This window comes from Gopherus evgoodei, chromosome 1, assembly GCF_007399415.2.
Source record: "Gopherus evgoodei ecotype Sinaloan lineage chromosome 1, rGopEvg1_v1.p, whole genome shotgun sequence".
Lineage (NCBI taxonomy): Eukaryota > Metazoa > Chordata > Testudines > Testudinidae > Gopherus > Gopherus evgoodei.
The window spans coordinates 325,626,275-325,648,089 of NC_044322.1; positions in this window are offsets into that span (position 1 = coordinate 325,626,275).

The following is a 21,815-nucleotide window of genomic DNA, read 5'->3' on the forward strand; positions in this document are numbered from 1 at the left end:
GATAGAACAGTTCCCACACTAGTATACATTTGAAGAACTTCAAGGTGAGACAGTCTTCACAGGCTACACCTGGGGTGATGTGGATCAGCAGCACCCCCTCCCCATATCCATGCAAGGCTATGGCTTAAATGCAATAGTCTAGCCCTTTCTGGTTTTGTACATCATGAGCCAAATCCTGTCCCCTTGCATGTACTCACACTATATGAGTTTTATACAGAGAATGTCCATGGATTCTGGAGGGAATCAAATCTTCCCTTACCATTAGACAGTGGATCACCAGCTCTGTAGCTCTACCACTGTGAATCCAAGGGTTGTATTAGTCACATCTATTGCTCCTCCTGGGGGTCCAAACCAGTGAATCTGTGTAGTCTTGATCACATGGATTATGTGCCTGCTCTCAGTCTCTTCCACTCTGCCATGAAGAAAACTGGCACAGAACTGCGCTTCCTGATATGGAGGAGCTGTAGATTCCTTCTGCATGACTATTTCTATGCTTGTGCCACCAATGCAGAAGAACAATAGAGTTTCTGCTATGTTTATGGACTACTATGCTCATAGAAGTGGGGCAGGATTTTGATATATACGCAATAATGCGATGGCTGCCATTTTGGCTGATGCTAGAAATTAAGCCAAGCAGGACTGACTAGCCACCTGTGTATGTAGCTAGGGTTTCAGACAGGATTGTAGTTGTGGCGACTAGCCTGTCCCAATGCTTGCACTGCCATTGTTACACTTCTATGTTAGCTCAATCAGAGCTATTGGGGGTATGTCTACCTGTGACAGAAATGACATCTCCACCTCCAGTGTAGACATACCTGTTTCATTAACAAAGAGTGAAGCTAAATGCAGGTTAAGTTGAAGAAGTGGAATTTTATTAAAGCCTGTGGGCTGTTCTGCCCATGTGGCTGAGTTGCTTCCAGGCTAACTCCATTTATTCCCTGGAGGACACCAAGGAAACCGGGAACACTAGCCTCTTGACTTCATTTCCACTGATCAGGCTACATCTTCCCTATTTTACAAAAAATTAATATAAACATTAAAAATGAATAATTGACACCTAGCTCCTAACCCCATGTCCCTTCGGCCAGCACTTGCTAGCACATAGCCAAGCTGAAGTCCTGTCTTTAACACAAACTCAGCCGGTTATGTAGTCATTGAGACAATTTGGTCACATCAACAGGCAACTATACTGGGTGTGACCTGTCTCTATCGCCTTGTCACTGAGTCTAGCAAACTATTTCTCTGTGAACTCTCTTCCTCCCTGTGGGGTTGACCTCTGGATAGTTCTCAGTCTCTCCATTCTGTGCAGGCTGTCTCTGGGTGTTGTGTCTCCTGGATTATTGGTGAGTCCTCTCTTGTCCCAGGTTAAAGTAAATAACTGAATATAAGTGAATAAAAAAGTTGCTGACCTCCAAAAAGTCACCAGTCTCTCCTTTGCAGGCTTGGTTAGGTCGGTATCACCTGGTCTCAGGCACAAGAGCAACTGTGGTGCTCGTTCCCAGGAATCCAGAGTGCAAGTCAGCTCACTTCATCATTTGCCTGCCACTGAGCTACTCTGCTTTCCTTTTTAAGCTTCTCTTCCAGCTTATGGAGGCTTTGCAGGTGCAGTGAGGTGGGGCCACCTGGCCCAGAGAAGCTCCTTAACCCTTTGTTCTTTTGCTTGGGGTTTGTATACCCCATTACAGAAGCACTAAGAAGGGGCTTTGTCATAATTGTCTCTAGGGGTTTATGGTCTGATTGCACCATAGTGAGTGGCCACAGGTATATTGATGGAATTTCTCCATTCTAAATATCATAGCCAGAAACTATTTTTTGTTTGGGAATGCCCCTGTTCAGTCTCTGGCAGGGCTTTGCTGACATAAGTGACTGGCTGCTCCTGCAAAAGAGCTACCTCAATTCTTTTTCCAGTGCATCACACTGCAGTGTCAGTGACTTTCCTGGTGGTAGTACTTCAGGACAGACCATCCATTATCATATGTTTCAGAGTGCTGTGGGGGACCTGCCCACCTGTCTTTGTGAGCTGACATATGGGTTCTGCCACTGCAGCCAGGTGTGGACAGAACTTAGACTGAAAATTTATCATTCCTATGAAGCACTGTACCTCTTTCACATCTATTGGAGCTGACATGTCTCTGTCTGCCTTGATTGCTTTGGGATTTAGGCTCTCATCAAGGAGGAGGGATAACTTAGTGGTTTGCACATGGGCCTGTTAAACCCAGGGCTGTGAGTTCAATCCTTAAGGGGGGGCCATTTAGGGTTCTGAGGCAAAATCAGTACTTGGTCCTCTTAGTAAAGGCAGGGGACTAGACTCAATGATCTTTCAAAGTCCCTTCCTATCATATAGGTATATCTCCATATATTATCTGCTTTCAGTCACTCTGCTACAAGCAGACAACCAATGTATATCACCTTACACTGTCTGAGTCACATTTTTTCTGGTTTCACTTTTATTTTCTTGTTCCTGCATGTAGTTTTCTTTAAGTTTTCTTTCATGGTCTCATTCAGCTTGTTTATCATTGCTCCCTTCACCCACAGCAAAGATATCATCTCCAATTACTTTCATCTCAAGCAGTCCTTCCAGCACTTGGGTGAGTGTTCTCTGGAACACCTCTGGTACTGGGCTTATGCCCATCAGCACGTGCAGCCATCTGTAGTAACCAAATGGTGTTGCAAAGGTGATCAACATGCTGGAATCTTTATCCAGTGTTATGTGCCAAAATCCATTCTTCACATCACAGACCATAAAGATTATGGGTTTGGAAAATTCTGGCAAAACATCATCAGTTGTGGGCAGCAGATAGTTATATCTTATTAATGGCCAGTTCAGTGGCTTTCCTTCTATGCAGATGCATAATTTGCCTGATGGTTTGTATACTATGCTGCTTACCCAGGCTGTAGTGGCCTCTGCAGGTGCTATGAAACCTCTGCTCTGAAAGCATTTGAGCTCTTGCATAGTGGATCACATAATGCCACTGGAATTTTCCTTCATGGTAAGTATGAAAGATCCACACAGGAGTCTACTTCCATTTGCTACTTTCCTTCAAGGCACCTGTTTAAAAATATTCCCATATGCTTTGAAAATGGTCTCCATTGCTCATGGGATTCCCTCTTTTAGAGGGCCTCCCTCCACCCTCCCACTTCCCTGGTTCTTGTCATGCAGAGAGCAAGCAGCAAAAGACCAGAAGTCCGAAGTGCAGACAATGCAATGTTTACTGGGGTTGATTTCCAGCAAGCATGATTCCAATTTTCCGACCCACTTTCTTTTGATTCCAGTTTATATAGTAATATTCTCAGCTATACCTTAACCAATCATTATACTGAAATCTGTCTAACCAATCCAAACATATTGTAGCATAATTCTCTAACCAATTATATCCCACTACCTTAATTAACTTACACCTAGCAAAATTAATTATACAGAAGACAGAACCAATTAGAGAACCAGAGAGATTAACAATAGAAAAGTGGGGGCCATGAAGATAAAATAATATAGAAATGAGGGTTTCACAACCACAACCATTGATAAGTGATTTTTTGCCATACAGGATGCTACCAAACTAAGTTACCATCTTAAGATCTGTTTCTTTATCGGGTGGTGATGGGAACTATCAGGACAGGATCATCTTCCTAACAGCCCAATACCACCTTATTTCAATGTGACTGGTTTGGGATGTGAGGATGTGACCGTATGCTTCCTGGCTTATGGCTGCCTCTACTGCTTAGCCAAAGAATGAGGCCTCAGACTATCCTAGTGAGAGAAAGCACATACACAGGCAGACTTGTGATTTTGATTCTTTGTTTTATATCTCTATAATTAGCTAAGTGATAAAAATACACCTAAGTTCTTAAAATATAGGCCTTTACAGGCAGGCCTGCATATCTATATCCTAACACTCCCTTTAGCTTCTTGCACGGCACTTATAAAATTAAGATGCTGCGCCTTGATCAAATCGATAGCTAGTCTGGCTGAATTCCCCAAGAGGGGACTGGGGTACTTATCCACCACTACAAAATGTAGTTAGTACCATCTGTTATTTTTCAGATTAGTTATTATGAGTCATATTTTCCTGCAGGCTGCATTATACTCTTATTATACATGATTAGAGTATGCCTGCTGTTTGTAATGGGTGTGTTTGAGTCCAATTCACCCAAAAGAATCACATTGCAGAAGATCTTGCTACTCAGTTGAAATTGCACAGGCACTTTCCTCTTAACATTGTTGCCTGCACAGAGGTTAGTATTTGTGAAAGGTTCCCTGGGTTGCAACCTGGAACTAGGGTACTGCTGAGCCTTCCAGTCTGAGCTCCCGCTCACACTGTGATCAGGGGTGGCTCCAGACCCCAGCACGCCAAGCGTGTGCCTGGGGCGGCAAGCTGCGGGGGATGCCCTGCCGGTCACTGTGAGGGGGACAGGCAGGCTGCCTTCGGTGGCTTGCCTGCAGGAGGTCCACCGGTCCCACGATTTCAGCGGCAATTCGGCAGCGAGTATGCCGAAGCCACGGAATCGGACGACCTCCCACAGGTATGCCCCTGAAGGCAGCCTGCCTGCCATGCTTGGGACAGCAAAATACCTAGAGCCACCCCTGACAGTGATGCTGGGGCAGGCTACAAACCTCCACCAGATACTGCACGACTTATGTAGACATCCACAGGCAGGGATACACCCACCTGAGTTATATGAATGTTTTTACCAGCCATTCATGAATCAAATAAAGAGGCTCCAGCCAATTCCCCCCGGCTACCCAGCCTAGGGTCCCAGAACTGTATTGTCTTGCCCTGCAGAAGCCAGACTAGTGTAAGTTTATTACTCAGTCTACCACTTCTACAAAAGAAACTGGACATGCACTAGCTGTTGTAACCTGAGCTTCTCAAGCACTTCAACCAAAACACATTGTTTTAGGTAAAATATAAAACAGATTTATTAACTACAGAAAGAGATTTTAAGTGATTATAAGTATTAAACATACAGATCAAAGCTGGTTACTTTAGAAATAAAAGTAAAATCGCAATATGAGTTCTATAAATTATAAATCAAGCAGTGTCTCATCCTTCATACACAAGCTGGGATTCTCCTTTCCAACCTGGGACCACCTCCCCCATTCAAAGTTTTTGTCCTCCAGATGTTTTTCTAGGTGTTGAGTTGTGGGTGGACTGAGGCCAAGTGATGATGTCACTTCCCCTCTTTTATAGTTTCTTCAAGCTTGATGGAAAGATCCTTTACTGTGACGTGAGTCAAGCAGTCTCCATTATCTATGTGCTCTCTCTGAGTGGTCTCTGTTATATAAAGTTCCTGGAGTAGTCCTTGTGAGTGTGGCTTCCCTTAATGGGCCATCAGTTCATCTGGCTACTTCATTGCTGTACCTGAAATGCTGAAAGTTCCAACTTCACAACACATTTTTAGTAACACACGCATAGCAAAACTTCATAACTTTACATACAATGATAGCACATACAACCCAACAGGATATGAATGTTCCACAGATCAATACTTTTAAAATGATATCTGACATGGCATACTTTGTACAATATATATCGTGATTATATGACAGTGATGAATATGAGGATTCCAGGGTATTGTTTTGGGGCACAGAGTACCACAGTATTATCCCTTGTTGCTTTCCTCTCCCATCAGCCTGAAACTGATATGCTAATAGATTGAAGGAGGAGGTCATGATGTCCTCACCTGATATGCCATTCCCCTTTTGTACAAGCCTGAATGAATTTTTCTGAGACCTTCCTCTGCTCTTGCCCACACTGCTAAAATGGTTCAACTTGCCACATTCCTTGCAATGCCATCCTAGTGTGGGGCACTTCTCCTTTACCCGCTCATGCAATCTGCTACAGAAAATGCATTTTACTATGGATATGGATCCCTGGACACCACCTCTCCATTGCTGTTGTCTCATTCCTCTTAGGGCTTTCATCCTTTCTCTTGAGGCTTCTGCTGCATGCCCCATGTCTAAGCATCTATCTAATGTGTGATCACCCTCCCAGAGCAGCTGTTTCTGCAGGTGGTGAGCCAAGCATCATAGACTATACATACCCAAATCAGGGAGTCTGACAAGTCTACAAAATTGAGTGTGTCAGCCAATATGCAAAAAGCAGTAATATAGGGGTCTATCCTCTCCCTTTGGATTGGGCTCAGATGAAAACCTGCAATGCTCCACAGTTTTATTCTGCTTTGAGGAGCAACAGATCCCCGGAGCTCTCAGCACTGCCAAGAGGCTTGAGGCAGTGGTGAGCTTCAGAATTGTGAAGATCTGTCTGCTTTGTTCCTCAGTAAGGTAAAACAACAGTGTTACTTTCCTTTTGTCATGATCCTCCAGTGTGGCAAGGTCTGTGTACAGTTTGAACTTCTAGTATCTGGGGTGGCTAGCCCACTCTTCCATTCACACCTCCATGTTTACATGGAGCTATGGTGGGTATGTCTATCTGAGCTGGACATTACACCCCCAGATTCAGTATAGACATACTTGTGTCATTAGAAAAGAAAGAAGTTGAATACAGGTTAAATTGAACAAGTGGAACTTTATTAAACCCTGTGCAAAACTCCATCCATGTGGCCCTTTCCCTGTTCCCTTAGTGTCCTGTCAAAAACAGCCTCTCCATGGAACATTGGCCCTCTGATTCCAGTTCCACTGATCATGATACAATACCCACACTGACCAGTGAATTACACATTTCCTCTGGACAGAGGACACTTGTCCCAAGCATCTGAAGCACACAGCAGTTTGATTTCCTGGAAAAGCCACCATCTTGGCTGACACAACAGGGATTGAATTTGGGATGTCCAGAGCTAAAAGTGTGAGCTTGAGCTAAAGATCCAGTCTCTTTAATTAAGAGAGCAAAAGAATCATATGCTCTTTACACTGGACACAGACAGAGACATAACACATACTGACCAGTGGGCAACAAGAGAATTAAATTGAAAAAACAATTATTCATGGACTATGTCAGAGTTTTTACAGTATTTGTTCAGTGCAGCATCCATGCCAAGAACTGACAGATATTTCACACATCTGCTTTTAAGATGTTACATGATATTTTGTAGCTAAGGAGCAGCTTGTGACATGGCTCTTACCTCCAAAAAGTGTTGTATCCTTTTGCCTTTGTTTGACAACAAATCTCTTAGTGACAGTAAAAATGATCTGACAGAGGGACCAGCATAGGAGTTACATCATGATCTTTGTGTGACAATTTTGGAAAACCTTGTCTGAGATCATGGAAAAAATCTTTTGGCTTATTGCATCTTTTATCTTCTGGAACAAATGTAAATATACTTCTGATAAAGTTAGTCCCAGTTAAGAGGCTATTCTGTATAAATCTAGGTTAGAGAATATGTAAGAAACTTGTTCTTTATTCGGCAGCAAGAACAAATCATCTTGAATAAACATCAGATATTGTTCACATAGGAAGATGAACTGATGCTTAGGAAAGACAGCTGTAGATCTTCCCAACAGTTAGGATTTAGCTGTGTGTATCCAAGAGAATGAATTACAGGACAAGTTATTTTTCTTTAAAATGATTATCAGTGGATGAGTATTATAAGCTGCACTTCTACACATATTTCATTGGACTAGAGGAAAATATTGCTCTTGAAATTAGCTTTATCTTAAATTTCTGAAGGCAAAATATTCAGCCATTGCTTAAAAAGCACTTACAAATGGATCCTCAATCCAGTTATGTAGTTACACTTTTGGAGGCAGAAAGTCTATATTGTCCCTATGTGCGTTTACACCCTTTTATGCTTGGGTTTTGTTAAAGCTGAATAGAAAAATCCATACCATATACTGCTCGAATATAAATTACATGGGAATGGAAGTAATCAACATGAATTATACCATGCACAACTTGATATGCTTCTGGAAAATGGGAGCCACCAAATGAAAATAGACATGTAATGAATATGAGTGAACCTCAAACTATTGATTGAATAACATTGAATTAAAGAAAATACTGCAGTTGGACAAAGGCAGTCTGTCTTTATTAGGCAGCTCTAAACTCTGCCACATAGTGTAAGTCAAACTTAAACTGATATTGGGTTATACCAGAGGGAAGGATGGTATTTTTACCGGTGAGCTGATCCTCAAAAATTACTCCAAAGTGATTCATATGAACATTCAGCATCATAAGATATTCATATTTGCATCATTATATGAATATATTTGTCATGGCCAATACAAACAACACTCTGCTCTTCACTTGAATTAGAGCACTAGATCCTCAGATGGTGTAAACTGGCATTGCCGCACAATGGAAAGAGGATCTGTCCCAGAATTTCCATACCAAGACGCAGCAGGCAATATGCTAGCGCTAGCACTTCCGAAAGTTAGTTTGTGAAATGTAGCCCCACTGACTTCAGTGGAGCGTGGATTTCATCCACAAAAACCATTCCATGATTCTCACTTTGAAATCAGAGAAGAAAAAAAAAATCAATGATATCAAAGATTACCCAGACCTTTTTGTGTTGTCTAGATGCTCAAACAGCAGCTATGCTATGAAACAGTCAGATGACAGCTGAGGAAAATTCTGAGTATTTACATGACACTTCGCTTCACATTTCTGGCCCAGATTCTCTGCTGCACCTGGTATACTTTAGGCATAGGAGAGACAGAGCTAGAAAGAGAACATGAGGCTCAGAGGAGCCAGTTGTCATTCCCTGATTCTGGGACTGGTTCTGTGCCAGACCTGGCATAGATCAAAACAGCTTTAGGGTTGAAATAACCTATGACAGATGGTAATGGCCTTCAGGGGACTGTTCACCAGTGAGCAATAGCCAGAGCACAGTAGCTGTCCAGCCACTCCCCATTTGCTGGGGAGAGAGTGCTGCAGGAGGGGATAGTCTCTAGGAGATGGCTATCTAACATCTTCTTGGTGTTAACAGAGTAGTGCAGAAAGGCTGGGATGGAGAAGGGAATCTAGCCTCATATCCAGGATTGCTACCAGAAGCTCATAAACTGGAATAGGATCTATGTTTATTATTACATGTGTAACCCTGCTGCCCCTCTAGTTGGCAGCAACAAGGGCCGGGTTCAGTATCCAGGGGTTCCGTTTCAGTAACACAATGCATAACCGGTCGAGCCCCCACCCAGTGACCTGGGACACTCACATACCACACCCCCCTGGGCGCCTCTAGGAGGCAATACTTCCCCTCTCGCAAGCACGGAGTCTGAGTGTAGCAAAATCTTTTTTAATAAAGGAAGGAATCAATGCGGCATCCCATTGGAGAAACACCACAAACAGGGTTATAACACAAACCATAAACAAAACCCCACCTCCAAGTACGTTTGCCACTGTCCTTTTTCCGCTTAGGGTTTTAAGTCCAATCACCCCAAAGTCCAACAACCCAAAAGTCTCTGGTCAATGCCACCCCAGAGTTCGAGAGTCTATCTGTAGAGGTCCCCCCCCCAGCCTGGGTAGAAAGGGGCACCTTACGTGGTCCGGGGCCAACTGCCCTGCCTCTCCATGGGTTCTGCTTCCACCTTCTCCACAAACTGCTCCGCTTTACCAGCTGCTCCACTCTGCTCCTCCAGCCATCCTCAGGAACTGCTCCGCTCCACCAGCTGCTCTGCTCCATGAGCTGCTCTGCAAAACTGCTCAGCTCTGCGGGCCGCTCCACCCATCCCACAGCTACTCCGCTCTGCTGCCACCAGCTGTCCCGTGATCCGCTCCAGCCGTCTCCACAACTGCTCCACTCCACCAGCTGCTCTGTTCCACAGCATGTCTTCAGGCTCCCCCACTAATTAGCACAATGCTCTCAGCTCAGTCATTTCAGCTTTTTTGTGATTTCAGCTCTTAGTGGGGGAGCCCCAGTGCTAGTGCACCATTAGCCCAAAGGGCATTCAGCTCAGTAACGTGTATTTAGATTCTTGAGAGAATAAAAAAATCAACTCTGACATTCCACAGTGGAGAGAGGAGGGGGTGCAACTGGTGCTTCTGGCTCCACAGGGCAACTGCACCACCAGGCACAGATACCTGTCCCAAGCCTCTCTCAATTCTCTGGGTTTTGGAACCCATGTCCCATGTCTAGCCAGTACCACCCAACTGAGGGTGAGCAATTTGTCACCAAGCAATCCCACAGCTTGGGAGTCTGGGATAGGGTGGGCGTACCTATGCAAATACACTCTCTGAACTTCTTTCCACCAGATGTCAGTGTAGAGCTTATCCTGATTTTGCTTACACATGCATTTATAATTAAGGCTACAATTTAGTCACAGAGGTCATGGCAGTCATGGATTCCGTGACTTTACCGGACTGCCGTGACTTCTAGGGCCACAGGAGGAGGAAGCAGTGACCCTGCCCTGCAACTAGGGCCGGCTGGAACCAGGGCTCTGTAGCCCCAGCCCCGCTGTTTCCTCTGGGTCCTGCAGCCAGGCCAGGGACTGCAGCCAGGACCGTGCACCCCAGCCCCATGTCCTCTGGGGTTTGGCAGGGGCTACAGCTGGGACCATGCACCCCAGACCTGTGGCTTCATCTGGGGGCTTCAGCATCCTGGGCTTGGTGGGGGCTTGGTGAGAACCATGCACCCCAGCCCTGCGACGTCCCAGGCTTGGCGGGGGCTGTGCGCCCCAGGCCCATGATATCCTGGGCTTGGTGGGGCTGCAGCCAAGCTGTGTGCCCCAGCCTCATGACATCCCGGGCTTGGTGGGGCTGCAGCCAGCTTGTGCGCCCCAGCCCAATGACATTTCAGGCTTGGTGGGGCTGCAGCCAGGTTGTGCGCCCCAGCCCAATGACATCTCGGGCTTGGTGGGGGCTTGGCGGGGGCTGTGCACCCCTGCCCCACGACATCCTGGCCTTGGTGGGGCTGCAGCCAGGTTGTGCGCCCCAGCCCCGTGACATCACTGTGCACCCAGCCCTGTGATGTCCTGTGCTTGATGGGGCTGCACCCAGGTCGTTCGCCCCAGACCAGCTGCATCCCAGGCTTGGCCGGGGCTTGGTAGGGGCTGTGCGCCCCAGCCCTGTGACATCCTGGGCTTGGTGGGGCTGCGGCCAGAGCCATGTGCCCCAACCCCGCAGCTTCAGCCAGTGGCTGCATCTGGGGCCATGCACCCCCCTTTGCGGCATTCCAGGGCCATGTGCCTCCCCTGTGGCCGGGCTTAGTGGGGGCCGCAATAGGGGCCCCACGTCCCTGTCCTGCAGCTGAGCAAGCTCTGCAGCAGGGGCTGTGTGTCCCCTGTGGCTGCGCCCCTCACTGCGGCCACTGGAGTTGGGGCTCGGCCTGTCAGTCCCCCCACCCATGGGACTCCATTCCTTCCCCCTACCTAGGCCTGCCTCTGATTATTTGTAGCAAAGCTCTATGAATTTTTTTTTATTGACCGTGACCTGTTTGTGACTTTTACTAAAAATAACTGTGAAAAAAATCTTATTTATAATACGTCTATTTGCTCCTATAAGAGATCATTTGCTTGATACAACATGCTGGAATAGCACTGTCATATCATCCTAAGTGGCAGCGATACAGTACAGGACAGTACAAGCTGTAGGTACCTTACACTGGTAATAAGCGAGTCCTTCCTTCCCTATTTTAAATGTTGCATTCCATTATGCAGCTGGGCTTTTACACAAACTAAAAGTAAATTGAACTAGTGCCGTTTAAGGGACAAAAATAATTCATGATTAACTTAACCCCTTGATTGCAACATAAATCTAAAGAAAAGCACTGATGCTTGCTGTATGTTTCGTCATTCAAGTAAATAACAAGAGAAAGTCTTTTATTAAATTTCCCAGAGGCTGTAGTCCCAAAAGTGTTATTTTTTATCTGATTATAAAAAATTACAACTCTATTTAGTTTAAGTCTTTCCTGCTCCATGGTCTTCTTTTAGTTTGCAGTGTCTTGGATTTGGCATCAAGAGTTAATTGATTGTGCTACAGATTATGAAACCGAGTCATTTGCAGATGCTGATCTGTCTACATGTGTAGGATCAGCACTGCAGGATTGCTTTAGATTTCTGCACTATTTTTCCCTCTCACTGTGTCTACAGAGACTCATACCCTCGCCTAATGTGTTGAGATCCAGAAGCTGTTCACTAATTGCTGTGATTATGGCATTAAGACTCAAACTGATGACTTTTCAGCTGCAGTACGGTATGCAGGTCAGCGTAGCAAAATCTCTTATGTGCCTCTGTGTATGGAGGGTATATAAAAAGGTTGAGTGAAGTGTCATGTTTATCCAACAGCTGTCAATGTCTTTCCTCATAATTAATCCCATTGAGTATTCCTTTATACAAAATATGTTTGGCTATAGTTAATATTTATTAGTAATTTTTGGAACTAAAAGTTGTGCTGGTTGATTTAACTTGATTGACAGAGGATAAACTTTAAAAAGAAAAATGAATCACTGATTCCTATACTCTCCTCCCTTATTAATGCAAGAACTTGATGCTTATAACTCACAACAAGCTCTTTCAGAGACAGATATTTGCACTTTGTAAAGAGTTGCAAGTAATAGTGTAGATCACCCTCTGAGTGAAATAGATCCAGGTACACATGAAAGGTGGTGGGTTTTGTTTATTGGGCTGGTTGTTTTTAATCAATTTGTTTAAAAGTATTATCTTGGGATGAAAAATAATAAGAGAAAAAAAGATGCACACACAAACCCACAGAATGAGAGTTATTATATCAGAGAGTTGAGTTGCAAATCAATTTCTTTGTTTGAAGTGAAGCCAAAAAAAGAATGAACATATAAAGAACTTCACCTGAGAGCAGAGCTAACAGCAACATTACTGGAACTGATCTAGTGCCTGGCATGCAGCTGCCCCCACCCTCCCAAGTAGATTTACTTTCATGTAGCAAATATACAGCACATTTGTTCCTGCTTCAGCTTTCATAATAATTCCAGAGGCACAGTCTGTATAGCCAGATAGCAGTCAGTGAAATAATGAGAAAAACATTTGAAAAGAATTAACAAGTAACTTTAAAAATACATAATAAAAGGCAGCGAATCTAATTTGGCTTCCAATGGGAGTTTTCTCATCAAATTCAATGGGCTTTGGATCAGACCCTGAAGTTAGTCAAGGTTTTAATTATATTTCCTGGAAAATTTGTAAAATATGTATCTATTGAATAAGGATAATTCATACACTGAGTAATTTCCATTTTGTAGAATGGTAGGAAGTGGCTCTTGTTTTGTGTGGATGTTTTTATTCTATAATTCTGAAGTCATTCTGGGTTTACCTTTGTGTAACACAGAACAGATTTTGACCCTTTATCTTGATTCTTCAGCTGGTTGTCAGATTTCCCAGCTGCAGGTTGTGCAGGTTGCAAATGAAGACTGGCTAACAATTTCCCTGGTGAGTTAATTAGTGGATGGCATTTGGAAGTCTAGTTTCCTCTGTCTTTATTCATACCCTAGTGCAAAATTTTGTGGCATGTAGTATGTACATTGTTGAAACGATAGATATGACATGAAAATATATGGGTAATTTCAGTTCTGTTCTCCCAGACAACTTATTAGTATTTTATTATACTTGTATTACATATAGATACACATATTTAAAGATATAGATTAACCTGTGGCGCCAGTAGAATTTATTTCCTACTGGTACACTGCATATAGTCGACTCATGGGAGGGACAAAAAGGGGGGGGGCACCAGCAAAAGTGGGGGCATGTGACCTGCCCACATGACCCCCCATGTGACTCCTCCCCATCCCCTCCCTATCCCATGTTACTGTGGGTTTGGGGTGGGGGGACTCTGTCCTCCTGATGCGCTGGATACAGATTTCTGAACTGCAGGGCACTCTGGAACCACAGCGGCGAATGGAGCAGACGTGGGGCCAGTGCTCCCAGAGCAAATGCCCTGTGCTGGCAGCTCCTCCAGCCCGGCTGTACTGGTACCACCTCCAGCCCTGCCCCAGCTCTGTCCTCCGGCGAGGCTGTACAGACCCAGACAGGAGATGCAGCTGCATGGAAGGAACTGCTGGTGGCCGCGTGTTCTGCTCCTGTGTCTTTTCGGTAATAAATATCATATGGTACAGCGTACCGTACCGTACTGCCCTACTTGCACCACTGAGATTAATGTAATTTGTTACCAGGTTTGTGGACCTAAAGTTTTCCAATTAGTGTTGCAAATCCATATGATATCCTCATGTTTCTGAGTTAGCTAAACTCTCATATTTAACCAGTTCCTTCTTGACTACTTAGCTGAGGGAGCTGCTGTAAATTGTTAATTCCAGCTAGTGTATAGGATAAATTGCATGGAAGAAATATACTCCTAATCCCTCAGTAGAAAGCTCCAACCCTATAGATAATTAAACTGTATTTATATTTGAAAGTGACATCTGTGATATCGGCAGGGTAACGCAATACTCAGATACAGCTCCTTCCCCAGGAACACTTTTCTTTTGTGTCCTTATTAACTCTCCTCAGTGCTGGGTTGCCTTTTTACAGCAACATTGAAGGTCCAGAAGGTTTTTTCAGACCCTCAAAAATCTATGACATTTAGCAGGGCCAAGCAAGCACCTCTCTAGGGTGGTTGTTTTGCATCTGGCTGCTGCTGGCTGTATCTTCCTTTCTACCACGTGGTAAGTATTCTTAACTAGAGCAGGTTGAAAATTTTCCAGCCAAACTGTTTTTCATAGGAAAAGATTTGACAAAATTGAAATGTTGAACAGTTCCTCAGGAATATGTCAATTCCGTTTAAACTTTCGATGGAAACCAGGCAGCCCCCAAAAGCTCAGACTGAATATTTTCAAAAATTCTGTTTCAGTTATTCCAAAATGGCATTTAAAAAAAAACGTTCATCTCTTAGAAACTTTTGCATCACTGCCTTTTTGTTTCCATTCAACTTTTTTTTTCCAGAAATGTGAAATTTTCATGGAATGGAAATTCTGGTTGCTGCACAGCTCTACTCTTAACTTCTGCTCTGTTTCCCCAGAATCCCCTTTCTCATTCTTAAGGAGATGGTGCAGTGACCATAAGAGCCCCTGAGTGCCAACTGGCAAAGGGTTCACTGTCCTGTCACAACAACTCCTATCAGACCTGACAAACTCAGTAAACCTAACACATTGCTGCCATAGTATTTGTCTGTAAAGAAGGCCGTGTGAAGTATCAAATTAAAGCTTACTTTACATGGCCATCATGAGCATTTTGTGAGGTATGAACGGGTGATAATTAAGAAGTATGTATGTACTAAAAATATGTTTAAACCATGTAAGCAGGCAGGGTTGATAAACAAGTCTGTCTTAGACAAAGGGATGGTGATTTACCTGTCTGCCTACATCTCTGAGGTAAATGAAACTTTGTAAAATCCCAAACAAAATAGGAGCTGTATTTGCATGTAAAAGCCATATTGATAGCGGGATACAAAATGAGCCTGGGAAGGCAGTGGAGACTAAAATCACAGGGGTTGTCTTGTCTCTCAGGTTAAAACAATGGAGTTTTGGGGAAGTATAAAGAGAATCAAAAAGACATTTTGTTATCCTTTTCACTGAGGAACACCCTTGGTAGAGGTGGATGGTTCATGAAAAATCTGATTGCTGGTTATGACTGAAAACTAGCAAGCTCAGTGTGAAAGGTGTTACGTGAGACCCTGCTTCAGAAAAGATTAAATTGCTAGCCTTGTAGAAGCCTGTTATCTTTGTTTTATTTGTAATTTTTTTTTGTTTTCACTATCCTTACTCAGTATCAATTAAATCTCTGTTCTTTATTAATAAACTTATTCTTGGTTTCATTATAAATTTATCTCACTGCTGTTAGCTGTAATACTAAGTGTGAATCCTCAGCTGAACCAAATGGATTGGTGTGTACACGCTCTTTGGAGACAGCAAACTTGGTAATTTCTGTGAGTTTCCAGTGACAGGAAACTAGGAAGCTGGATACTACAGGGGAATGCTCTTCAAGGGCAAAATAAAGGCTGGCAAAGCTTCTGGGGAGATTATTTGGGTGGCTAACAGAACTGGAGTGACAGGAAGTTGACTCCCAGTTTAGCACCAGCAAGTCTATCGATCACTAAACCAGGGGATAACAAGGTGATCCATAATTCTGGGCATCCAGAGAAAATGATGCACACACACATTCTCAGCACCAAAAATGGATTGATAGGAAACCACTTGGAAAGCAAATGCAAGTTGCAAAGTTGATATAGTAAAACAATGAGACATATACAGTAGGATGAGATTCATTGTAAAAAAAATAAATAAATACAAAATCTTACCCCTAAGGAGAGGAAATAAAAAACACATACACAATCTGAGGGACAGATACAAGAAAAACAAGTAAGAATACAAACTGATATTATTAAATTAGGTATGAGCTCATAGTCTGATACAACCAGTTTTAAAAAATAAAAAGTCAAAGTGTCTTTCTGTGATAAAGGTCATCACATTAGAAACTAAGGGAGTTGAGTGTCACTCTGCATAGCATTTAGAAAACTGCATTCAGCTCTGGTCCCAGAGTGTGGGAAGAATATAGAGAAAATGATAGAAAACACAATGAAAATCAACAAGAATGATCCAGTCCAAGGGTCTGAGGATAAGAGTAAGAACTACATTTTATAGTGTAGAAAAGAGATGACTCCAGGGGGATATATAAATACCATCAAGGTAACAATAAAAATGAATGAAGGGAATTACTCAGTCTCAGAAGAGGGTATGGCAAGAAGCAATGGCTGAAGTTAAGGAAGGAAAAGCTTAAGCTAGACATTAAGAAAAAGTCTCTAGCAGTTGGGCAGTGTTAGAAATTACCCAGGGAGAAATTTAAGCTATCATCATCATTAGGCATGTTTGAGAAGAGATTAGATAGCACATCTAATGATATAAGATAATGCAAAATGCAGGGGGTTAGTTTTTGTTCTAGCCCTACTGTTTATGATTTTGTGAGGTTTTGATACTGTATATAGTCCTACATGCTGAACACAAGAACTGGTTTTGAAAAAGAAGGTATCCCAAGCTAGCATCAATGTATAGTAATTTTGAGAAAAATAAGAATTTGTACTGCTTAGGAAAAATATTTATCCTGAAAAGAAAATCACTGAACCTCAACTCTTTGGAGAAATGCAGCAAATATCTGACTTTTACTTAATAAAAGAACTGTTCCCATTGAATAGGGACACATGGCATGTCTGCTATCAAGTATCTGTTGTAATAATCTCTTTCTGCTGTTTGATCCTATTAGAAAGTTAAATACAGATTATATTTAGCGCAGGGCTGGATTAACCATGAGGCTAATAAGGCTATAGCCTTAGGCCCTCCTATTTTTTAGGCCCTACTGGTCAGGCAGGGGGCATGGCTGGGGCCAGGTGTGTGTGGGGGGAGCGAGCTTACTGCCAGCAGGAAAGGCAAAGCAGCCCCCTGTGGCTTGAAAGGAGCTCGGTCAGCTGGCAGCCAGCTGCTTTCGCTCCCTCCTATCTGTGTCTACCCATGCTGCAGGAACACACTGCCAGGTATCCGGTTAACACTGGTGACCGGGCACTAAAAATCCAGTTACCACGGGTGTAGTTTGAGCGGGCATTGTCCCCACACCCAGCGCCCCCACCTCCTGATTTCTCCAGAGCTCTGCTTAGCTGTCAGGGAGGGATGAGGCTCTCTCTGTCCTTCTCCTCCACTGAGGCTGGCAGGTAGCTCCAGGACACTGCCTCCTGGGTCCTAGTGCCTGTCACAGTCATCTTCTATGTGTGCTGGGTCCTGTTTCTGGACAACTGGTGAGTGCTTGGGGGGGGGGGCAGGGCAAGGAAGTGGCAGGGGGAAGAGACAGTACCAGCACAGAAGGGTGGGAAGCTTGCACAGAACCTGCACACGCTCTATTCAGCTAGACCTATTGCCCCTCCCACTTATAAGGAATGAATTCTCACATATTTGTAGGAAAAGCAAAACATGCCATTCTGGATATCAGTACTTTAACTTTTACAGTACCTTCCATCGAGGGGCTTCAGATGTATGGTGCACTGTGTTCAATACTGTATTGAACTATAAAAGAAATCCAATTTTTTTCTTTGATATATTTTTCTGTACTGGGATGCACAGGCAATCAAGTTCTTTCCTTACGCTCAGCCTAGTTCTACAAGCCAATGCATCTTTGTGCTTTTAAGGGGTTGCAAAAGCACTGGTGGAAGCTCAGCACTCGTTGTAGCTTTCTCCCTCCCTTCTCCCTCAAGAATTTTAAATCCACTTCTTAGCAGGCTATGACAGAAAGACTGAGTGAACAGGCTAAAGGCAGGTTCTGTCCATTTGCTGGTTCTGCAGCAGTTCAATCCATCATAAAAGTACCTCACATTTGATTTCTTTTGAGTTTCATTCCAAAACGTAAAGCTAAATAAACCTGAGGTAAGTCCTCATTTTTCTGCCCCAACTCTAACTAACTTCTCTGGCAAGTGGAAAATGTTGGGTAAGCCTGGAATGTGATTCAAGAAGGGAATGAGAACACAGGGCAGTTTCCACTGACAGTTACACCTGTGTAGCCTTATTGACTTCAGGGAGAACAGTTTTTTGCACAAGAATAGATTTTAGTCCCTTCTAGGGTGACCAGACAGCAAGTATGAAAAATCGGGACAGGGGGTCGGGGGGTAATAGGATCCTATATAAGAAAAAGACCCAAAAATCAGGACTGTCCCTATAAAATCAGGACATCTGGTCACCCTAGTCCCTTCTGCTTTTTCACACCTGGTATAAGCAGAATCTCATTCACTTTCCTCCCCTAAATGCTGAGCACTTTTAAGGAAAAAAAATAAGCAAGGTCTTCTTGATTTAGGGCTTGGCTACACTGGAGAGTTGCAGCACTGGTGGTGACTTTACAGCGCTGCAACTCACTCACCATCCATACTTGCAAGGCACATACAGCGCTGTATCTCCCTGGCTACAGCGTTGTTTATACTCCACCTTGAACTGAGGCATAACGACTATAGCGCTGCTGATGCAGTGCTACTCCGCCAATGTGGCCACCAAAAGCGCTGTTATTGGCCTCCAGAGGTATTCGGAGGTATCCCAGAATGCCTGTTCAGCTACTCTGCTCATCAGTTCGAACTCTACTACCCTGTCCTCAGGTTACCAACCATCAGACCCGCCCTTTAAATGTCCTGGGAATTTTAAAAATCCCCTTCCTGTTTGCTCAGCCAGGTGTGGAGTGCAATCAGTGAATCTTTGTGATTATCCGAAGAATGGAAAACCTGTCATATGAAAGGAGACTCAAAGAGCTTGGCTTGTTTAGTCTAGCCAAAAGAAGGCTGAGGGGGGATATGCTTGCTCTTTATAAATATATCAGAGGGATTAATATTAGGGAGGGAGAGGAATTATTTAAGCTTAGTACCAATGTAGATACAAGAACAAATGGGTATAAACTGGACACTAGGAAGTTTAGACTTGAAATTAGACGAAGGTTTCTAACCATTAGAGGAGTGAAGTTCTGGAACAGCCTTCCAAGGGGAGTAGTGGGGGCAAAAGGCATATCTGGCTTTAAGATTAAGTTTGATAAGTTTATGGAAGGGATGGTATGATGGGATTGCTTAATTTTGGCAATTGATCTTTGATTATCAGCAGATAAGTATGCCCAGTGGTCGGTGATGGGATGTCGGATGGGATGGGATCTGAGTTACTGCAGAGAATTCTTTTCTGAGTGCTGGCTGGTGAGTCTTGCCCACATGCTCAGGGTTTAGCTGATCGCCATATTTGGGGTCGGGAAGGAATTTTCCTCCAGGGCAGATTGGCAGAGGCCCTGAAGGTTTTTCGCCTTCCTCTGCAGCGTGGGGCATGGGTCACTTGCTGGTGGATTCTCTGCAGCTTGAGGTCTTCAAACCACAATTTGAGGACTTTAGTAACTCAGACATAGGTTAGGGGTTTGTTACTGAAGTGGATGGGTAGGGTTCTGTGCCTGCTTTGTGCAGGGGGTCAGACTAGATGATCACATTGGTCCCTTCTGACCCTGGAATCTATGAGTCTATGAGTAAAACACAACAGGGAATAGCTCTGTTTTGTCAACTCCTAGTCATTCAAAATCTGCAAGGTTTTAGATTAAGGGTATGGCTACACTTACAGTTGTACAGCGCTGGGAGTTACAGCTGTCTTCGTACAGCTGTGTAGGGAAAGCGCTGCAGTGTGGCCACACTGACAGCTACCAGCGCTGCAGTGTGGCCACATTTGCAGCATTTGCAGCTCTGTTGGGAGTGGTGCATTATGGGCAGCTATCCCAGTGTTCAAGTGGCTGCAACGTGCTTTTCAAAAGAGGAGGGTGAGGGGGAGCGTGGGGGACAGAGAGAGTGTGGATTTTTGGAGCTGTCAGCTCCCTGCCTTGCAAGTTCTAAGGACTGGAACATACACATCACCAACCTGCAATCAATTTAAAAGTTTTGAGCCCTTCCCCCACCCCTCTCTTATTCACTAAATGCAAATTATGCACTCCTAAACAGCCTTCAGACCACATAAGTAGCTGCTCCAACACTGACTCCCCCTCCCCCTCCGCTGTGTGTCTTCTCTACTCAAGCAAACAGCTGTGAACATTCCAAAGCAATTCCCCTGCCTCTTCTTGAGCAAACAGGAGCTGTGTTTGTTTTTTAGATAAGCAGCTCCGGGGAGGATGGAGTTCAGTCACTCTTCCGGTTTGTTGTGAACAGGCATTCTGGGATACCTCCTAATACCCTGGAGGCCAATAACAGCTCTTTTGGTGGCCACACTTGATGAGCAGCGCTGCATCACCAGCACTGCAATCGTTATACCCCAAGCAGACCAGATGTACAGCCAGCGCTGCAGCCAGGGAGTTGCAGCGCTGGATGTGCCTTGCAGGTGTGGACAGTTACTAAGTTGCAGCGCTGTAAACCTACCACCAGCGCTGCAGCTCTCTAGTGTAGCCATGGCCTGAGTTTGTTTAATGTTTATACAGTGATTTTGAAAAGCTAACATAGTACGAAAGTGCTAAATGTTATGACTGGGCAACCATCTAAGGATCTGTGTCCCTTCTAACTATTACCTTTTTCTTACAGAAAGCTTAAAGCAAACAAATGCAAACAAACAAATGCAAACGGTAGGGGGCTGGTACTTAAAGAAACTTCACACCAGAGCTGCTGATCACACATTCTAGAACAGATAATACTTAGTCCTGTCATGAGTGCAGGGAACTGGACTAGATGACCTCTTGAGGTCCCTTCCAATCCTAAAATCTATTCTATGATTCTAATTGTGTAAGAGCTTGGTCACAGAATGTCCTGATGTGATGAATCACTGGAGATTAACTACACAAACTGGGTATCATCCCACAACCAATATTTGGGTTCAATGTGAAAACAGTAATTCATTGCCCTCAGCCCGTGCAACACTGGGAGACAGCTTTCAGAGCAAGACAGCACAGGGTGGCAACCTGAGTAGCAGTGACCATGAGATGGTCGAGTTCAGGATCCTGAACAGACTTTGACTCCCTCAGGGAACTGATGGTCAGGATTCCCTGGGAGGCTAATATGAGTGGGAAAGGAGTCCAGGAGATCTGGCTGTATTTTAAAGAATCCTTACTGAGGGTTCAGGAACAAACCATCCTGATGTGCAGAAAGAATAGTAAATATGGCAGGCGACCAGCTTGACCTAACAGAGAAATCTTTGGTGACCTTAAACACAAAAAGGAATCTTACAAGAAGTGGAAACTTGGACAGATGACTAGGGAGGAGTATAAAAATATTGGTTGAGCATGCAGGGATGTAATCAGGAAGGCCAAAGCACAATTGGAGTTGCAGCTAGCAAAGGACGGGAAGGGTAACAAGAAGGGTTTTTACAGGTATGTTAGCAACAAGAAGAAGGTCAGGGAAAGTGTGGGACCCTTACTGAATGGGGGAGGCAACCTAGTGACAGAGGATGTGGAAAAAGCTGAAGTACTCAAATGCTTTTTTTGCTTTGGTCTTCATGGA